Genomic DNA, 18,483 nt, shown 5'->3' with positions numbered 1-18,483 from the left:
GGCCTCAATGACTGGAGCTGTGCTGATCCGAAGACAAGAGCCAGGAGCTTCTTCTGGATCTCACATGTGGGTGCAGGGGCCCAGAGACTTGGGCCATCTTCCACTGCATTCCCAGGCCATCAGCAGGGAGCTGGAATGGAAGTGGAGCAGCTGGGACTTGAACTGGTGTCTATGTAAGTTACCATCATTGCAGGCAGATACTTAACATACTATGCCACAGCATCAGACCTTGGAGTTATTATTGATAAATAACAGTAAAAGCTGACTGATTTTATTCATAGTAAAAACTGATACACTTAACAAAAATAAAAAAACTTTAAAAGATATATTTATTTATTTTGAAAGAGTTACAGAGAGAGAGGGAGAGACAGAGAGAGGTATTTTCCATCTGATGGCTCACTCCCCAAATGGTGCTGGGCCAGGATGAAGCCAGGAGCCAGGAATTTCACCTGGGTCTCCCATGTGGGTGGGCAGAGGCCCAAATACTTGTGCCATCTTGGAGGTAGAACAGCCGGGACATGAATCGGTGCCCATATAGGATATGCTATGATGCCGGTCCCCAAAATAAAATGTTTTAAATGTGTAAGTAAAACTTCTCAGTAATCTGCTGTACTCATTTGCTCATAAATCTTTATTTGGTATATACGAGGTATTCTTAGTAGGTATACTGTGTTTCAAGTCCTTGTTAATTCCTGGAAATACAATTGGAAGTTTCCATTCTAATGGGGAGAGAGATAAGAAAAAATTATAATTAAAATAATTGTGTAATAATTCCATAAAAGGGATAAACAAAGTGTTATGATGGATGATAACTGGGGGTAGAGGTTGCGGGAATCCACTTTACAAAGGGTGGTAAAGAAAGATCTCCTTTTAAAGGTAACATTTATACAAAGACCTCATGAATGAAAAGCTGGCCATGAAAAGAACATTCTAGATGAGGGAACAGCATATGCAAATGCTCGGTGTCTCTTCAATTTCTAATTTAGCAGCCATCCAAGGATAATAGTGTGCTGAGAGATTCTGCTGCAGGTTATTACTAAATGCTTGGGGTTGCACTGCCTTCCTTACATAGAGCAGAACATGGAAAGGATCTTCTCATTTGATTACCACCTGTTGGGCACAGTGACAGATGTACAAACTCAAGTGTAAGGAGGTTTTACTTTCTCGGTCTGAGCCATACCCAAGGCAGCCTCTGTTTCTAGCTATTTCCTTTCCTAGTTAGTTAGAAATTTCTTGTCTTCTCAACATTTCTCTAGAGTAGACCTCACTGAGTTCAATATCTTATCAATGAAGAAATGGAGTAGAATCTCATCTCTACCCCAAAGTCCCATGCAGGTGTGGATCTACACTTCCAAACTGGTTTGGGAGAAGTGAGCTACTGTCATCATGATGTTTTGCCAGTTACCAATCATCTGATCATGTCACATAAATGTGTCCAGTGGAATCGTGAGCATTTGAAACAAAGCTGGAGAATTTGGAACAAAGCTGGAGAAATGCCTGGATTTTTAACGAAATGTCCAAATTCTAGGTTCCTCTTCTGTTCCCACTGATATAGATCTGTGGAGACAGAGAATACTCTTACAGCCACTTGTGGAGGCAGGAAAACCCACAGGAAAAGCAATTAAATTCATTTCAATTCAGATGACTTCCCCCAAGTGCCATTCCTCCACCACTTTCTCTTCCCTAAGGCAAAAGGTGAAAGAAAACAATTCTTGACTCGGTGTCTTTAAACTCCAAATTCTGCATTTCTGTGATTCCTAACTCGACATGTACATTGGAAATCAAAACTCAAAGCTGGGTTGGGAAGACAGCCAAGTCTTTGCCCATTGCACCTGGTCCCTTAAAAGACAATTTATGTGTGAGGCAAAGTCATTGGGAATATTCTCTCTGGAAGGGGAAAAATGCTTTTATCTTTTATAGACACAATCTATAGACAGCAGATAATTTATATGTATAATTCCCCAGTTTGATGTAGTAGTTAAACTATTTTATCTGGCCTTTGTAGTGATAGAAAACACACTCTTATATAGCTCTGATATAACTGCAGCATAAAGCAGAAATAGAATATAGACAGATAAAATTGTACAGTGCTCTCAGGTTGGTGATTTGAGAAGCAAATAATGTGGCTTACGAGCAGGGAGAGACCTGTGGTCTTAGAGGAAGCTGCGTGATAGACTAGTTAGGGAAGCAGCTCAACACACCTAGCTCTTCTGATTTTTCAAATTTATTTTCTAATTTAATTTAAGACACAGTTTCAAAATATAGTTAGTATTATATTAACCAATAGCACATTTTTTTTCTCTTTAGCAAAATGGGTAACAGAATAGCTTATGAACCTCTCCCTGGCTGACATGCTGGTGCCACAAACTGATTGTCATTTGGATGAGGAGTGTCAAAACTAAAAAACAGAATGCCAAGGTAGGTGTGTTGGGAGTAAAAATGCTAATTAATCCAGCTTTAAGTTAGTTGTCAACTATCAGCATAAATCCTCAAATGAAAGCCTGTATACAATTCATATAAACTCCAGGACATTTAAAAAAACATGTGTCTGGTTTGACAGACTTCAAAAGACACTTTGTACAGAAAAAATAAATTTGAGCAAGTACGGGATGTCCAATTAAAACAATATTTTCATTGTCATATTTATTTATAACTGTAACATGCACGTGTTCATCTTTCATTTGTTTATATTTTTTAGCTGGACTCTAGGAGTACTTAGTACATGTTGTTCTTTGGATGACCTACTTAATGAGAGAGCTTATTCTTACATTAACTATCTTACCATATTGTCTTCCATAATATAAACACTCTTCCATTAGATCTTTTAAGTAGTTTTAGGTGATCAAGTGAAGTGGTTAGTATTTAGATAAGTTCTTCTTAGTAGTAATGATCTAAACAGAGTAGAACAAAGTAGAGGAATTTTGAGTACTTTAAAAATAATCAGTTTTTAAAAATCTGTTCACTTTTACTTACCAACTGAATTTGGTAGGTTAAATAATGTCTTTATTTCTTAAACAGTTTAAAATTCTCAAATCGTGTGTTGTTTATAATCATTATTTGAAAAATTTACCTGATAAAGCATGCCAAACAATCAGAATCCATGTGAGAGTGTATTTCTTTTGGGGGTTATATCAAGTGTAGTTTTAATTTGTGTCAAGGTCACCCCTCCACATATTTTAAACAGTTAAATTGTCCACAGACTGTACTCTGCTAAGTGGACACTCCTCCTGTTCCTTCCTCTCCTCCACCCTAACCCCACCTCCCAGTCCCTGGGAGAAACCACTTCTAACTTTTTCAGTTTTTTCTGGTGATATTTGGCTCTGTGTCACTAAATCTTTTTTTTTTTTTTTTTTTTTTTTTTTTTTTTTTTTTTTGACGGGCAGAGTGGACAGTGAGAGAGAGAGAAAGAGAGAAAGGTCTTCCTTTGTTCCTTTGCCGTTGGTTCACCCTCCAATGGCCGCCGTGGCTGGTGCGCTGTGGCCGGCGCACCAAGCTGATCCAATGGCAGGAGCCAGGAGCCAGGTGCTTTTCCTGGTCTCCCATGGGGTGCAGGGCCCAAGCACCTGGGCCATCCTCCACTGCACTCCCTGGCCACAGCAGAGAGCTGGCCTGGAAGAGGGGCAACCGGGACAGAATCCGGCGCCCCGACCGGGACTAGAACCCGGTGTGCCGGCGCCGCTAGGCAGAGGATTAGCCTAGTGAGCCGCGGCGCCGGCTCTTTCTTTCTTTACAGTCAGAGTTAGACAGTGAGAGAGACACAGAGACAGAGAGAAAGGTCTTCCTTTTTCCATTGGTTTACCCCCCAAATGGCTGCTATGGCTGGCATGCTGTGGCCGGTGTGCTGCGCCGATCCAAAGCCAGGAGCCAGGTGCTTCCTCCTAGTCTCCCATGTGGGTGCAGGGCCCAAGCACTTAGGGCATCCTCCACTGCCTTCCCGGCCACAACAGAGAGCTGGACTGGAAGAGGAGCAACCGGGACAGAAGCCGGTGCCCTGACTGGGACTAGAACCCGGGGTGCCGGTGCCACAGGCAGAGGATTAGCCAAGTGAGCCGCGGTGCTGGCCAGAACTTATCTTTCTTTTACTTTTGTAGCCATCAGTTTTTTCATTACTGCCTGGTGGTACATTTCTAGTTTCCCCACCAATTATGTTGTAATTTCTCTTTGTTTAATATCTGGTGCTTACTTTATTATGACTATGAAAATGTTATGCAGAGCTGAACCATGTTGTATACTCTAACGTCTTGTATATTTTGCTTGGGGATGGCAAACTGGTGGAGCAGTAAAGCCGCTGCCTGCAATGCCAGCTTCTCAAACGGGCACTGGTTCAAGTCCTGACTGCTTTACTTCTGATCCAGCTCCCTGCTGATGTGCCTGGGAAGGCAGCAGAGGATGTCCCAAGTCCTTGGGCCCCTGCACCCATGTGGGAGACCCAGATGAAGCCCCTGGCTCCTGGCTTTGGTCTGGCCCAGCCCTAGACGTTGTGGCCATTTGGGGAGTGGTTTGAACTTGTGGATGGAAGACATTTCTGTCTATCTCCCCCTCTCTCTGTAACTCTTTCTTTCTTTCTTTCTTTGAGAGGCAGAGTTACAGACAGAGGGAGAGACAGACAGAAAGGTCTTCCATTCCCTGGTTCACTCCCCAAATGGCAGCAACAGCTGGAGCTGGGCCTATGGGAAGCCAAGAGCCAGGAGCTTTTTCTGGACCTCCCACATGGGGAGCACTCCCAAGCACTTGGGCCATCTTTTACTGCTTTCCCAGGCCATAGTAGAGAGCTGGATAGGAAGAGGTGCAGCCAGTTCTTGAACTGGTGCCTGTAATGGGATGCCACCACTGCAGGCAGTGGCTTAGCTCACTATGTTACAGCAACAACTTTTATTTATTAATTTTTAAAATATTTTATTTATTTGAGAGGCAGGGTTATAGACAGAGGGAGAGACAGAGAAAAGTCTGCCTTTCAAATAAATAAAATAGATCTTTTTAAAAAAAGAATTTGGGGCTGGCCCTGTGGTGCAGTATTTTAAAGCCCCAGCCTGCAGCGTCAGGATCCAATATGGGTGCCTGTTCAAATCCCAGCTGCTCCACTTCCATTAGCTTCCTGCTAATGTGCCTGGGAAAACAGCAGAGGATGGCCCAAGTGCTTGGGCACCTGCACCCACATGAGAGACCTGAAAGAAGCTCTTGGCTCCTGGCTTTGGCCTGGTCCAGCCCCAGTTGTTGTGGCCATTTGGGGAGTAAACCAGCAGGTGGAAGTTCTCTGCAGAGGCAGAGAGAAAGTGAGTGAGAGAGAGAATCTTCCATCTGCTAGTTCACTCCCCAAATGGCTACAATGGCCAGAGCTGAGCCAGGCCGAAGTCAGGAGCCAGGAGCTTCTTCCAGTCTCTTAGGTGGATGCAGGGGCCCAAGCACTTTGATCATGTTCTGCTACTTTCCCAGGAGCATTATCAGGAAGCTGGGTCAGAAGTGGAGCAACCAGGACTTGATATGGGATGCCAGCACTGCAGGTGGTGCCAACCCCAATCATTATATTCTTAGAATTGCATCTTTGAACTATATTGGATGTTAAAAGCCAATTAAAATTTTAAAAATAAAAATCTTAAAATTAAAAAAAAATCTTTAAGGAAGTAAGAGTAAGTTTGGTTTCATATACTGGTGACCAGTGTCTGGAGCTATGTTTCCTAAAACTTTACACATTTTAAATGTAAGACAATAAAAATCTATAGGAGTTATGGTAAAATACATTATATTGTTAAGAATGTATTACTAGGGGCCAGTACTGTGGCATAACGGATAAGGCCACCGCCTGCAGTGCCAGCATCCCATATGGAAACTGGTTTGAGTCCCTGCAGCTCCACTTCTGATTCAGCTCTCTGCTGTGTCCTGGGAAGGCAGTAGAAGATGGCCCAAGCCGTTGGGCCCCTGTACCCACATGGGAGACCCAGAAAGAAGCTTCTGGCTCCCGGCTTTGGATCGGCGCAGCTCTGGCTATTATGGCCATTTGAGGAGTAACCAGCAGATGGAAGTCCTCTTTCTCTTTCTCTCTGCCTCTACCTCTCTATAACCCTGCCTTTCAAATAAATAAATAAATCTTAAAAAAAAAAAGTATTACTAGTACAAGCTTTAGCTGGTATTGACAAAAACCCTGAAATAACAATGGTGTAAATACTACATTAATGTATTTTCTTTCTTATTTATGTTTAGTATTGTGGGCAACAGGCCAGGGCCCAACATCAACAGGGACCAGCCTCCTTCTGTTTTGTTGGTTCATCATCCTCAATATCCAGCTTCCCCTTTGAGGTCCAGGATGGCTGCTTGAACTCCAGCTATCAAATTCTCATTTCAGCCACCAGGTAGAAAGGGAGAAATAGGCACTTCCCTTCTCTCAACAACACTTTACAGAAATTGTACTCATTACATCTACTTATATACCATCAGCCAGAAATTAGTCATATAGCTGTATCTAGTTGCTCCAGAGTCTGGAGGATGTAATCTTTATTGTAAATAGCTCAACAAAAAATTGTGTATCCTTTTACAAGGAAGAAGGGAAGAAGGAATGCTGAAGTAAAATAGCAGCCATCTAATAAGCTCTTGTCTGCAGGAACTGGGTCTTCTAAAGGCATGTGCTCTCTGAAGGTAAACTACACCAAAGAACAAGAAGAGGAGACACAAGGAGAAAGAGAAAGAGGGTCTGTGAGCAAGGGAAGCGGGGAACTGCTGTGGTGAGGGCTCCTGGATGCAGAGTCTGAAGACAGCGCCACTCTTAGCTCTACGATTAATCCTGCCTTCTTATCAGCAGGTGGAGGGCCGTCTGGCAGCTAATGCAAAGACCTGCGGTGAGTTTCCAGTACATAGATTTACTCTGCAGGTTCAAGATCTGTGGGATCTAATTAAATTTTTGTGGGATCTAATTAAATTCTCAGTATTTTAAACATAGCTTCTTATTTTGATTTCGCTTATAACTAGCTAGAGAATCTTAGAAAAATTCCTTAACTGTCCTTAGTCTTAGTTTGATTACCCATGAAATGGAACATTTTTCTGGACTTGCAATCCCCAAAGTGTGTGTCTGGATGTCTTGGGGGTGCTGCAATAAGCTAACAAGGATGTTGTGGGCTACTTAAAATTTAAAATTTAATTAAAATTTAAAATTTTGCAAAGAACAATGATACTTAACATCTTTTAGACACCAGGAAAACAATAGCTTTAGAGAGTTAACGCGTTATGTCTTTTCTTTGCAAAGCTGGATTTTGGGCTACTGCTGTGGTGAAAAGCAAGTATTATGAAAATCAGTAAAGAACAAGAAAGGAGGATGGTTGTATCCAGTTTGGGTCCAAGGTTTTAGATGTGCATTTTTGAACAAGTTTATGTATCTTGCATATAATTGTGGTTAAGAATTAAATAAATTATGTTTTTCTTTTAATTTAATTTATGTGCTTTTAAAAACACCTCCTAAGTTGTTAGTTCATGAATACAAGAATGTTTGTACCTGGGGCCGGCGCTGTGGCGCAGTGGATTAATGCCCTGGCCTGAAGCGTCAGCATCCCATATGGGCGCCAGTTCGAGACCCGGCTGCTCCGCTTCCTGTCCAGCTCTCTGCTATGGCCTGGGAAAGCAGTAGAAGATGGCTCAAGTCCTTGGGCCCCTGTACCCACATGAGGGACCAGGAAGAAGCTCCTGGCTCCTGGCTTTGGATTGCCGTTGCGGCCATCTGGGGAGTGAACCATCGGATGGAAGACCTCTCTCTCTGCCTCTCCTCTCTCTGTGTAACTCTTTCAAATAAATAAATAAATAAATCTTTAAAAAAAAAAAAAAGAATGTTTGTACCTAAACACTTAATGACTGGGATTGTTAGTCATTACTTTTGGACTACAGGTTACTGTGAAAAATGACCTGGGAAGGTTTAAGCATTTCTGGATTAGATAATCTTTAAGATATTCCTAAATTGCCTGATTGTACAACAGCTTCCATTCCCAGAGCCATTCCTAGAATATGGTTGATAGGCTGATACCTTGGGACCTGAATGTTGCAGGAAAGCAAAAGCTAGGGCACGACAGAGGAGTAGCCAGGGCTGCTGTGAACTTCCAAGAAGAAGGAAGCCAGTTTCTAACAACTTTTACACAACAGTGTATTAGAAGCCTGTCCCTCTTTGACCCCAAGTTGGATCACCTTAGGGGAGTCCAGGCCCCAAAGATTTTCAAACGTAGAGTCAAGTTACTAGCTGTCAATGATATCCATCTCTTGCTAAAGTTACTGCCTTACTGGGTCAGGAGATAGATTCTCAGCCAAGGGACTGAGCAGAGATTTGTTCCTGGCAAGCTCAAGTGAAAGTTGGAATACATTTTCATATGATATTATGAATATTTTATATAGTTTAACTGGTCCAATTTTTAGCATCTGTCAAATATGCAAGGATATATGAGTGTTTGTGACATTCAGATTTTTTGGCTTCCTGTGGGAAAAATACCCAAGTGACTGACCCATGTTTTTTCTTGGAAATGCGTGGTAAACAAACTCATTGCATTGTCAGAGCTTTCTTATAGCACCTTTCCCAAATTCTATTAACTGTATGAAAGAAGGCAAGTTCCTCAGAGCAAGCAATCAACCAAAACTCTGGGAAAATCAAACACGCTTTAATGTTCAGATATGCTGACTGATTAGAAAAAGAAACTGTATTTATATCAAGAAAGTTTTGGTTGGTTTGATGAAAATAATAATGAGTTGCTAAGTTGCTGCAAGTTCAAGAAGCATTCCTTTGAACTGGTTTCTCAATCATGCAGGAACCCATCCTGAGTATAGAGACTGCCTTCTTGTATACAGCAGTTTAATTGGAGAAGAAATAAGAAAAGTAGGTGTCTTTTCTCCAGATCATTCATATAATGCCCAGGAGATTCAGCAATCCTAAGTAGACACAAATGCACAACAAATACTTTATAAAGAAGTTTTTTTTTAATAGGGAGAACTTAGTTTTTTTTTAATTAGATTTTTATTTATTTATTTGAAAGGCCAGGTTACAGAGAGAGCTCTTCCGTCTGCTGGTTTACTCCCCAAATGGTCACAACCTTTAGGTCTGGGCCGGGCGGAAGCCAAGATCCAGGAGCTTTTTCTGGGTCTCTCGTGTGGGTGCAGGGCCCCAAACTTGGGCCATCTTTTGCTGCTTTCCCAGGCCATTAGTGGGGAGCTGGGTTAGAAGTGGAACAGCTGGGACATGAATCAGCACCCATATGGGATCCTGGCATCTCAGGCAATGGGTTAACCTGCTACATCACAATGCTGGCCTCAAGGCAAATACTTTTGATGTAACCATCCTGCTGTTTCTGATTCTGGGTTTGAATTTTGAGTGTTATAAGCATCTATTTTAAATATACACAAGTGGCATTTAGATTATGACCCCTAGGATTTTTATTTACAATTGTTTTCCTAGGTGATTGTATTTCTTTTGATATTTACATTAAAGCTAGTATTTTCTTACACTAAGGAGAATGATATGAAAGTTTAATAATTAGATCTGCAGGTATCTTGTTATACATTTAAAATGTTTATATGTACCCTTTGTGCTGTTCTCTTTACATACTGCAATCTCTGTCATTTACTTTGCTGTGCCTAGTTTTGTCTTCTGCAAAGTGCTAAAAATGACATTGGCTGAAAATAGTACATCTCCCATACACCATGTCTCAAAATTTCACATTCTTAGGACTCGAGGGTTCAATATGAAGCCAGATGACAATATATTTTACTCCCTGGATGCAGGCTTCCTGAACCCTTTTCTTTCAAGTATTTTCCTCCTGGAAATGTCTTGCTTAGATTTAGAGCGAGATCTAAATTGCTACTGGGAATATAAAGGCTTTGTGTGCTGTGATAGGATTAGAGGAGGTAAAGTGTGTGACCAGGAGAACAATCCTGAGTATGCGCTGCATACTGTCTTGCCACATTCACTTGGATGCCGTTATTTACAAGTCTGAGTTTTTCAACATTGCAGAAGAAATGGTGTAGTCAGCAATTTGCATGAGTAAACGTTTCTGGTGTTGCTGTCTCTGCCTCCACCTGCTTGCCCCTTGTGTCTCTAACTGCCTGCCTCTACTGACTTTAATAACGTTAACAATTAATGTTTCTGTTGGACATCTGTGGATGCCAAAAGCCAAAAATTCCCCAAACACATCATAAACTAGAAACCGTTGTCTGAGGTTATTGGGTCCTGGAAAGAGAGTGGTGGAGTAATGATTACCTTAATCCTGGGGTGCTGCAGAACCCCCAAAAATGTAGGCCTTATTTTCAACAAAGCAATAGCATGCATGAAGAAATTATTATAAATATCACCCAAGGAGGCTTTCCCTAAAGGAAAGCTTAGTGAAGTGTACTAAGGCTAAAATGGTGTTTAAAAAGCAGCTAATTTGGGGCTAGCATTGTGGTGTAGCAGGTTATGCTGGCAACCGGCAATGCCAGAATTCCGTATGGGTGCCATTTCCTGTCTTGGTGGCTCCATTTCTGATCCAGCTCCCTATTAATGGCCTGGGAAAGCATTGGAAGATGGGCCAAATGCTTGGGCCCCCGCCACCCACGTGGGAGACCTGGATGAAGCTCCTGGCTTCTGGCTTTGGCCTGGCCCAGTCCTGGCTTTGCAGCCATTTGGGGAGAGAATCAGTGGATGGAAGATCTGTCTCTCCTTCTCTTTCTGTGACTCTTTCAAATACATAAGTAAATCTTTAAAAAAATTTTTTTTTTTTTTTAAAAAGAATGCAGCTCATTCACTACAAAGATTTTGAATTGGATTCTGCTAGTATCAGTAAGAACTTCATTACAAATCCCAGGAGCCCCGGATGTAAAAACTTCCACTATTTGGGGATTGATCAAGATTACACCATCAGATTCGCCCTCTTTTTGCTGTGTGAGTTTGTTCAATGCTTTGCTTTCTTGGCTCACTCTCTGGGGTCTGCCTGTTTTTCCTCATTCTCCACTGTGTCTTTAGACAGTGCTGTCTCTGGCAGCAGGCTGGGTAAATCATCAACTGCATGCTGATGAGCTGGTCTGTCTTCTTCTGCCAGATGAAATCAGGACAGCTTTGAGGTTGAGAAAAGGAGAGGGTGGTCTGTGCGGTGACCTCCCACCTTCCGTTCCTTTTCATTCATCTGCAACTTTTTCCATTCCAGTCTCCTCTTTGTGTCCCTAGTTTAGGACACTTTCTTTTCTTCTTTTCTGCCAGGAACATACCTGTCCCATTGTCCTGTCAACTTATTTTCTTGCTTTTTACTGATCTTGCTTTGTGTTCTTTAAAAAAAAAAAAAAAAAACACTGTAAGTCACAACCTTATGAAAATGTTAAGGGAGTTCCAATGTAAGGTAGAAAGTCTATTCGTTCATGTTCTGAAGCAAGAACCGATATTTACCAATTCAATTTTCATCTAAGATCGTAAAACACAAGAAAAAGAAGACTTATGTGGTAGCATTTCCCAAAGTTGTTTTGAGAAGCATATTCTAAAACTTTTTTTTAAAGATTTATTTATTTATTTGAAAGGCAGAGTTAGAGAGAGGCAGAGGCAGAGAGAGAGAGAAAGAGAGAGAGAGAGAGAGGTCTACCATCGCTGGTTCACTCTCCAGATGGCTGCAACAGCCAAAGCTGGGCCATCTTGTACTTCTTTCCCAGGCCGTAGCAGAGAGCTGGATCGGAAGTGGAGCTGCTAGGACTTAACCCAGTGTCCACATGGGATGCCGGCACAGCAGGCAGCAGCTTCACCAGCTACGCCACAGCGCTGGCCCCTCTAAAACTTCCACTGTGCTGTGTGCACTGTAGAGGAGGATAGCATGTGCTTCCTTGTCTCCAGAGGATTTTCAACAGAGGACTGTCTTCCAGGAACACGTGCTTGGAAATGTCATGTTCCATTTTCCTAGAGCTGATAGTTCAGCTTTATATATAATTTGATAACTAGTCATAATTTCAAAGAACCACATACTTCACATCTTTTTCATATTGATCTTTGTGAGGTGGGTGTTTAGCCTAGTAATTTAGGTGCTTGTTGGGATCCCATATCCTATATTAGGGTACTTTGGTTCAAGTCTTGGCTCTGCTCCCAATTCTAGCTTCCCGCTAATGTGCACACTGGGAGGTAGCAGGTGATGGCTCACGTAGTAGAGTCTGGCACCCACATGGGAGACCTGCACTGAATTACTGGCTCCCAGCTTTGGCCTAGCCAAGCCTCATCCATTGTAGGCATTTAGGGAGTGAACAAGGGAACAAGAGCTTGGCCTTTTTTTGTCTATCTCTTGTCTTTCTATCTCTTCTGCCTTGCAAATAAATAAAAAATTAATGATTATTAATTAATAATTAATAAAAACATTGATTTTTATGGATAAAGTTGACAATTTGAATATACTTAAACAATTAACATCCTATAAATCTTTAAATATCTATGTAGATAGGAAACCTTATTCCAATTTTATCTTCATATTTACAATCACAAGTGTAGAAAAAGGTGTGGCAAGAGTTTAGCTTTTTTTCTAATCTTATTTATTTACTGTTTTATGTCTCATAGGAAGAAGTATCTGAAATCATGGATACAAGCATTGAATATTACTTGCCAATATGAGTCTTGTGACTTGTCAATATTTCAGAACATTGCTCTTGGGGCTGAGCATGTCACATTAGTATACAATGAAGCCTCCTTTCTCACCCAAAATCTGTTCTGCATCATGACTATGCCCCAGTCAAGGCCCCAGTCATCAACTTTAAACCCGCAAGGTCACCTGGTCATCTTGTGATTACAACAGCAGCTTTGCTGCTTGTAATTGTCCTACAGCTGTGGCAGGTCAATGGAAAAATGTTCTTTAAACACCATAAGCATCTGATTGTGCAATACCTAAATGAGTGTCATTGATTATTCACATTGCTGGCTGGTCAAAGCTGGGGAAGTAATTAGGGCTTTTTGTGTGGATTATCCACTGAGAAAAGGTCAAATAACTACAAGCAGTGCCAGAAGAGAGAAGCCACCAAGGACCGCAGCATCCGTGATCAGTTAAGAAATGCTAAGGCAAGGCTTAATAATGATGTGCTTATGCCAGGTTCTGCAGAATGTGATCATTCTGTCATAGAAATCCAATGGAGCATGAGTGATGGCTACTTTTTCCCTGGAAGCTCTGCTTCAGGTCCCTGACGCCCATCAAACAGGTTTGTCAGGAAAACTAGACAGAGAAGAATTTAAAAAGCAGGGCTTTCCCCCTACATTTTCTTTAAATCAAGACCAGGGGACTTATGGCTAGCAACCATTCTTTTAGTGCCTCCCTTTGAAGCACTACAATAATTTATATTTTTGGATAAAATATCCCATCAAATGGCCCATAATATGGAGACTTAAGACCATTAATTTGCTGATTAAAATTAGGAGCTTGGAATAAAATCAATTCTAGGCCACGGTTTTATTTATAGTAATATATTGCTGGAAACATGTTTCAGTTTGGTATTTCTTCTATATCCACTTAGTCATATTTGGGGCCAACTTTATCTTCAATCATGCTTGAGCTTTTTTTAAAGATTTATTTACTTATTTGAAAATCAGAGTTATATACAGAGAGAAGAGAAGCAGAGAGAGAGGTCTTCCATTCACTGGTTCACTCCCCAGATGGCTGCAATGGCTGGAGCTGGGCTGATCTGAAGCCAAGAGCCAGGAGCTTCTTCCGGGTCTCCCATGCGGGTACAGGGGCCCAACCACTTAGGCCATCTTCTGCTGCTTCCTCAGGAACATTGGCAAGGAGCTGGATGGGAAGTGGAGCAGCCAGGACTCAAACTGGCACCCATATGGGATGCTGGCACTGCAGGCGATGGCTTTACTGGCTACGCCACAGCGCTGGCCCTCATGCTTGAGATTCTAAGGTTAAGTCTTCATGGTTTTAATTTTTTTTTTTTCTGAACAACAGTGCTTTATTGATACAAAGGTTAGTTTAAATGGATACAAAATTGCCGTGTAAAGTATGTGTTTTCAAAATACATTTCTGTAAGTAGAAATTCTCGTAGTAAAAGAACAATTATCTGGTAGCAAAGGTGTATGTTTAGGTCTGGGGAGCACAGGGACATGGTCACTGGTCAGAGCAGCCCTCCCACCTGCGTCCTGTGGCCGCCTGTCCCGCAAGCACTCACGTGACACTCAGGGACACACACAGGGTTCGACACTCAATACCTGCAAATCCTTTTTCCCCCTAGAGCTGTCTCCTGCAGAGTTAACCCCATGGATGCACTCAGAAGTCACGGAACACATTTTCTGTAAAAATGTCTCGCACAGACTCAACATCCAGCTGCGGACTCTCACAGTGATGCAGCAGGAAGGGGCAAAGCTGGGGAGAGTCAGGCCGTCACTTTCAAAGCCGAATCGTAAAGCCTTGAAGTACCCTCTCCGTCTCCATAAATAAAAACACTAAACCAGCATCCACTCCCTCCACACCTATCTCCCTGCATCTGTCACTTTCTGGGTCCAATTTGTCCTTAGTAGAAATTGGGGGCGGGGAGCAACCCTTGGTGTGTCCTACAGTTGAGAGAGGAGGAAAAGGCGAGAAAGGTGAGGGGTGTGGCCACAGTGCCCTGAGAACAGACAGGGTATGGCTGCACCACAGGTGCCTCTGAACAGCCTACACCACAGATTTCAGATGTTGAGACAGAAACAGAACTCCAAACCACTAGCTTACTCCTCAAAAGCCCTGCTAAGGCTGGGCTCCAGTCAAAGCCAGAAGCAAGGTGCTCAGTCCAGGTCTCGCATTACCTAAGCCATCACTCTTGTCTTTTCAAAGGATCTGCATTAGCAGGAAGCTGGAGCCTGGAGCCAATCTCAGGCACTCCAGCAGGGGTTGTGGGCCACACGTGGAGATGATTTATCACAGCGAGCAGCAAAAGACAAGGCCTAAGAACAGATGAGACCACAGCCAGCACTGGGTTCTCTCATCACAAAACCACTCAAAAAGCCAGCTGAGCAAAATCCCAATCAGGAATACCAGGCAGGTAAAACTTGGGTGTCACGGGGCTGAGCCCTTTGGGGCAGAACAAGACTGGGTTCAGGGGGACCCCAACCAAAGGAAGAGAACTCTGGGTGCTAAGCTGGGTCTTCGGCATCAGCCATGACACAAATGCACAGAAGTGCAGCATCAAACAGAAAACAGGTTTCTGTAACAAGTCAACTGCCACCTTTCCTTTAAACCTGTTAATTTAATGGAGTAAAAACCGTTTAGTGACTCTGTGTACTTAGGGATTGTAGTTGCGACATGAAGGCCAGAGCCTGTAGTTTTACTTTGGTTTTCTATAACATGGTTTTAATTTAAATTACTGGTTTTTATTTAACTGAAGATTATATGGGAAAGCCACTGGTGCAGCTCTTTCTCGTCCAGGTATAAATGAAGCGCCTATGGGGCCAGCATTGTGATGCAGTGGATTAAGCTGCTGCCCACAACACTGGCATCCTGTATGAGCACCAGTTTGAGTGCCAGCTGCTCTACTTCTGATCCAGATTCCTGCTAATGTGCCTGGGAAAGCAGCAGAAGATGGCTCAAGTATTTGAGCCCTTGCACCCACATGGGAGACCTAGATGGAGTTCCAGGCTCCTGGCTTTGGCCTAGCCCATCCCTGGTCATTGTAATCATTTGGGGAATCAACCACCTCTCTCTGTCACTCTACCTTTCAAATAAATAAATAAAAAATATTTTCAAATAAATAAATAAATCTAAAAAAAATTTAGCACCTGATATCAGGTTTGAGAAGACATTAGGGAAATGGTATTTGGAAGGTGAGTGGTTGGTTGGGGGTACCCAAAGTAAATGTGCTTCTTTGTTTTAAACTTATTTGAAAGGCAGAGAGTCAGTGTCTGAACATCTGGGAGCCAAGAACTCAAAGTAGGTCTCCCACATGGGTGGCAGGAAGCCAACAACTTGAGCTACCACCCTCTGCCTCCCACAGCATGCTCTAGCACAAAGCTGGGATTCAGAGTGGAGCTAGGACTAAACCTAGGCACTCTGATGTGGGATACATGTATTTTCCAAGTGATGTCTTAACCCTTGCTCCAAACACCTGCCCTCCAAAACAAATGTTCCTGCGTTACTTCCTGACTGTGCATGGAATTAGAATAGTTGTGTAAAAATACTGAGTAGTAATTGAGAGTAACTTTGCGAAAGTTCAAATCTTGATTCCTCCACTTACTGTGTGATAACTAGAAAACTGACTTACTGTTTTAGTCTTGGTAGGGGGTGGACAGAATGTTAAAAAAACAGTCTTTTATCAGAAGCCAGCAAAATGGTAGGTAGGAGATGACTAACTGAGGAAACAAAGAGTGAAATCCCGGTGTCACGTAGTGCAGACCTGCCGTGCCTGCTAAGCCCTGGGAGCTGGAAGCAGTGACCTCCGCAGAGGCAAGGCCTGCTGGATGAGGCACTGCGTGCTCTGGCCTCCCTTGTCCTTCCTCCTGCCCTCTTGGAGTTCTCCGCTCCCATCATCTGCAAGACTGAGGTCATGTTTGATTACAGCTTAGGGAGGATCTGATTTCTGAAAACCAGACTGAAGAAACTCCAAACCTAATGGTGGGATTTAATGGTGGGATTTCAGGCACAGCAGCAGACAGGAAGTACTTTGGAGCGGAAACTCCTAACTCAGTGTTCTGGTGGAGCACCACCCTTTTTCCCCTATTCTTGCCCCTTGTCGCTGTTGGAAGTGTCCTGAGGTGACAGAAAGAACTGTGATGGGAATAAAACAAGGTGGTGGATGTGAAAAACCAGGGCAGTGTGTTTTGTGCTCAAAGGCTGACGGGAAGTGTGCGATGGTGCTCGAAGCCCGGGAAAGACAGGGAATTGGATCTCAACACATTGACATTTCTGTCTCTGAGGTGTCATTTTCACATTCTGCAAGTTCCAGATGATAGACTTGTGAGAGTTGTTGGTTATTCTGTGTGAGTTCTCTCCCACTGATCATTTAAATGAGGGATTGTCTTCTTTTCCCCTTTAGGCAAAGGATTAATTGTTGAAAGTAAAGACGGTGTATATAGTGGCTCTGAAAGCCAGAGTATCTCAAGAACATTACAGTGACATTTTTATACATTTTGTAACAAAACAATTCTCAGTGCTCAGCAATAAGAGGAAAAGAAAATGGAATCAAGTGGTTTAAACAATGAAAAAGTAAAAAATCCATAATTCAGATTGCCATTATCTTTACCGAAGAATGTGTTTAAAGGGCAAGCAAAATTTTTTTGTTTCACTCATAAACAGGATGAAAACAATTTTGTATTTCCTCTTTGCATTACTGCAACATATGAGGAGAATGCTTTCCTAAGGGCAGAGCTTGTCTCAGACTTTTTTGGACAACAGCAGGAGCTTCGTAAAGTGGTATTTAGCCACCTCTATACCTGGTGCTTGGGCTCCTGTACCTGAATGGGAGACCTGGAGGAAGCTCCTGGCTCCTGGCTTCAGATTGGCGCAGCTCCGGCCGTTGCGGCCAACTGGGGAATGAACCAGTGGGTGGAAGACCTTTCTCTCTCTCTGTATAACTCATTCAAGTAAATAAACAAATCTTTTTTTTTTTTTTTAAAGAAAGGCAGAGTAACAGAGAGGCAGAGGCAGAGAGAGAGAGAGAGAGAGAGAGAGAGAGAGAGAGTCTTCCATCAGCTGTTTCACTCTCCAGATGGCCATAACGGCTGGAGCTACGCCAATCCGAAGCTGGGAGTCAGGAGTTTCTTCTGGGTCTCCCACATGGGTGTAGGGGCCCAAGGACTTGGGCCATCCTCTACTGCTTTCCCAGGCCATAGCAGAGAGCTGGATCAGAGGTGGAGCAGCCAGAACTTGAACCAGCACCCATATGGGATGCTGGCACTGCAGGCTTTACCCGCTATGCCACAGCGCCTGCCCTTCTTCTTTAAATTTCCACAGAACTTAGCACAACTCCTGATACAGGACAGAAACTCCAAAATATTTGTAAAGGGAGTAAATAGCTACATATTGAAGGAATCACAGCCCCGGCCCCTTCATCCAAGTCTTCATAGCTGGTACGTGGCAGAGCTTTGAGCCTTCAGGGGGAGAACTGATGTAAAGGTATTCTGAAATGTTGTCAAACAGTGTCCATATGTAAAGCACTAGAATACCAGTGACAGTTACTGCTTATGGCAGCTGATGTCGGAGGGAGTCTGAGGCTAGAACAGGCTTCTGTGTAGCAGGAGATGCGACAGGAAAAGATGGCTTGTGTACACAGTTGGTTTAATCCTCCTGACTAAGGAACCCAAATGGTTACACAACTTCAGCATACATTTTGCATCATAAATATGACTGTGTCAAAAATGATAGAGTGGTGTCTGTTTATGTCTCTTTGAATGACATGTAGCAGAGAGAGAAAGAAAGAAGAACAAGTAGGTGAGAGACTGTATTTGATTTTTACCATTCTGCTTCACCTATGTTTTCAATTTATAAACCATTTGGATGCAAAATACTTACTGCAGTACATGACTCCCACCTTTTATGTTAGAGCAGCTGAGCAACACGCTGCCTT

General features: G+C 42.8%; 1 long non-coding RNA gene across 3 annotated transcripts in view; it reads left to right on the top strand.

The window, feature by feature from the left end:
* Positions 1 to 7,804, top strand: part of LOC103349489 (uncharacterized) — a 111,442-nt gene extending 103,638 nt beyond the window's left edge. Inside the window, exons 4-6 of one of the 3 annotated variants that reach the window (XR_007922321.2) lie at positions 2,308 to 2,418; positions 6,199 to 6,347; positions 6,596 to 7,804. This is a non-coding gene — a long non-coding RNA (uncharacterized lncRNA). The remainder of the gene's footprint in view (positions 1 to 2,307; positions 2,419 to 6,198; positions 6,348 to 6,595) is intronic. The other 2 variants (XR_007922322.2, XR_007922320.2) reach the window with 2 other exon arrangements.
* The last annotated feature ends 10,679 nt before the right edge of the window (positions 7,805 to 18,483 follow it).

Source organism: Oryctolagus cuniculus, chromosome 16 (genome assembly GCF_964237555.1).
Source record: "Oryctolagus cuniculus chromosome 16, mOryCun1.1, whole genome shotgun sequence".
NCBI lineage: Eukaryota > Metazoa > Chordata > Mammalia > Lagomorpha > Leporidae > Oryctolagus > Oryctolagus cuniculus.
The sequence above is the reverse complement of the archived record's forward strand: the minus strand, read 5'-3'. Positions and strand labels throughout refer to the sequence as shown.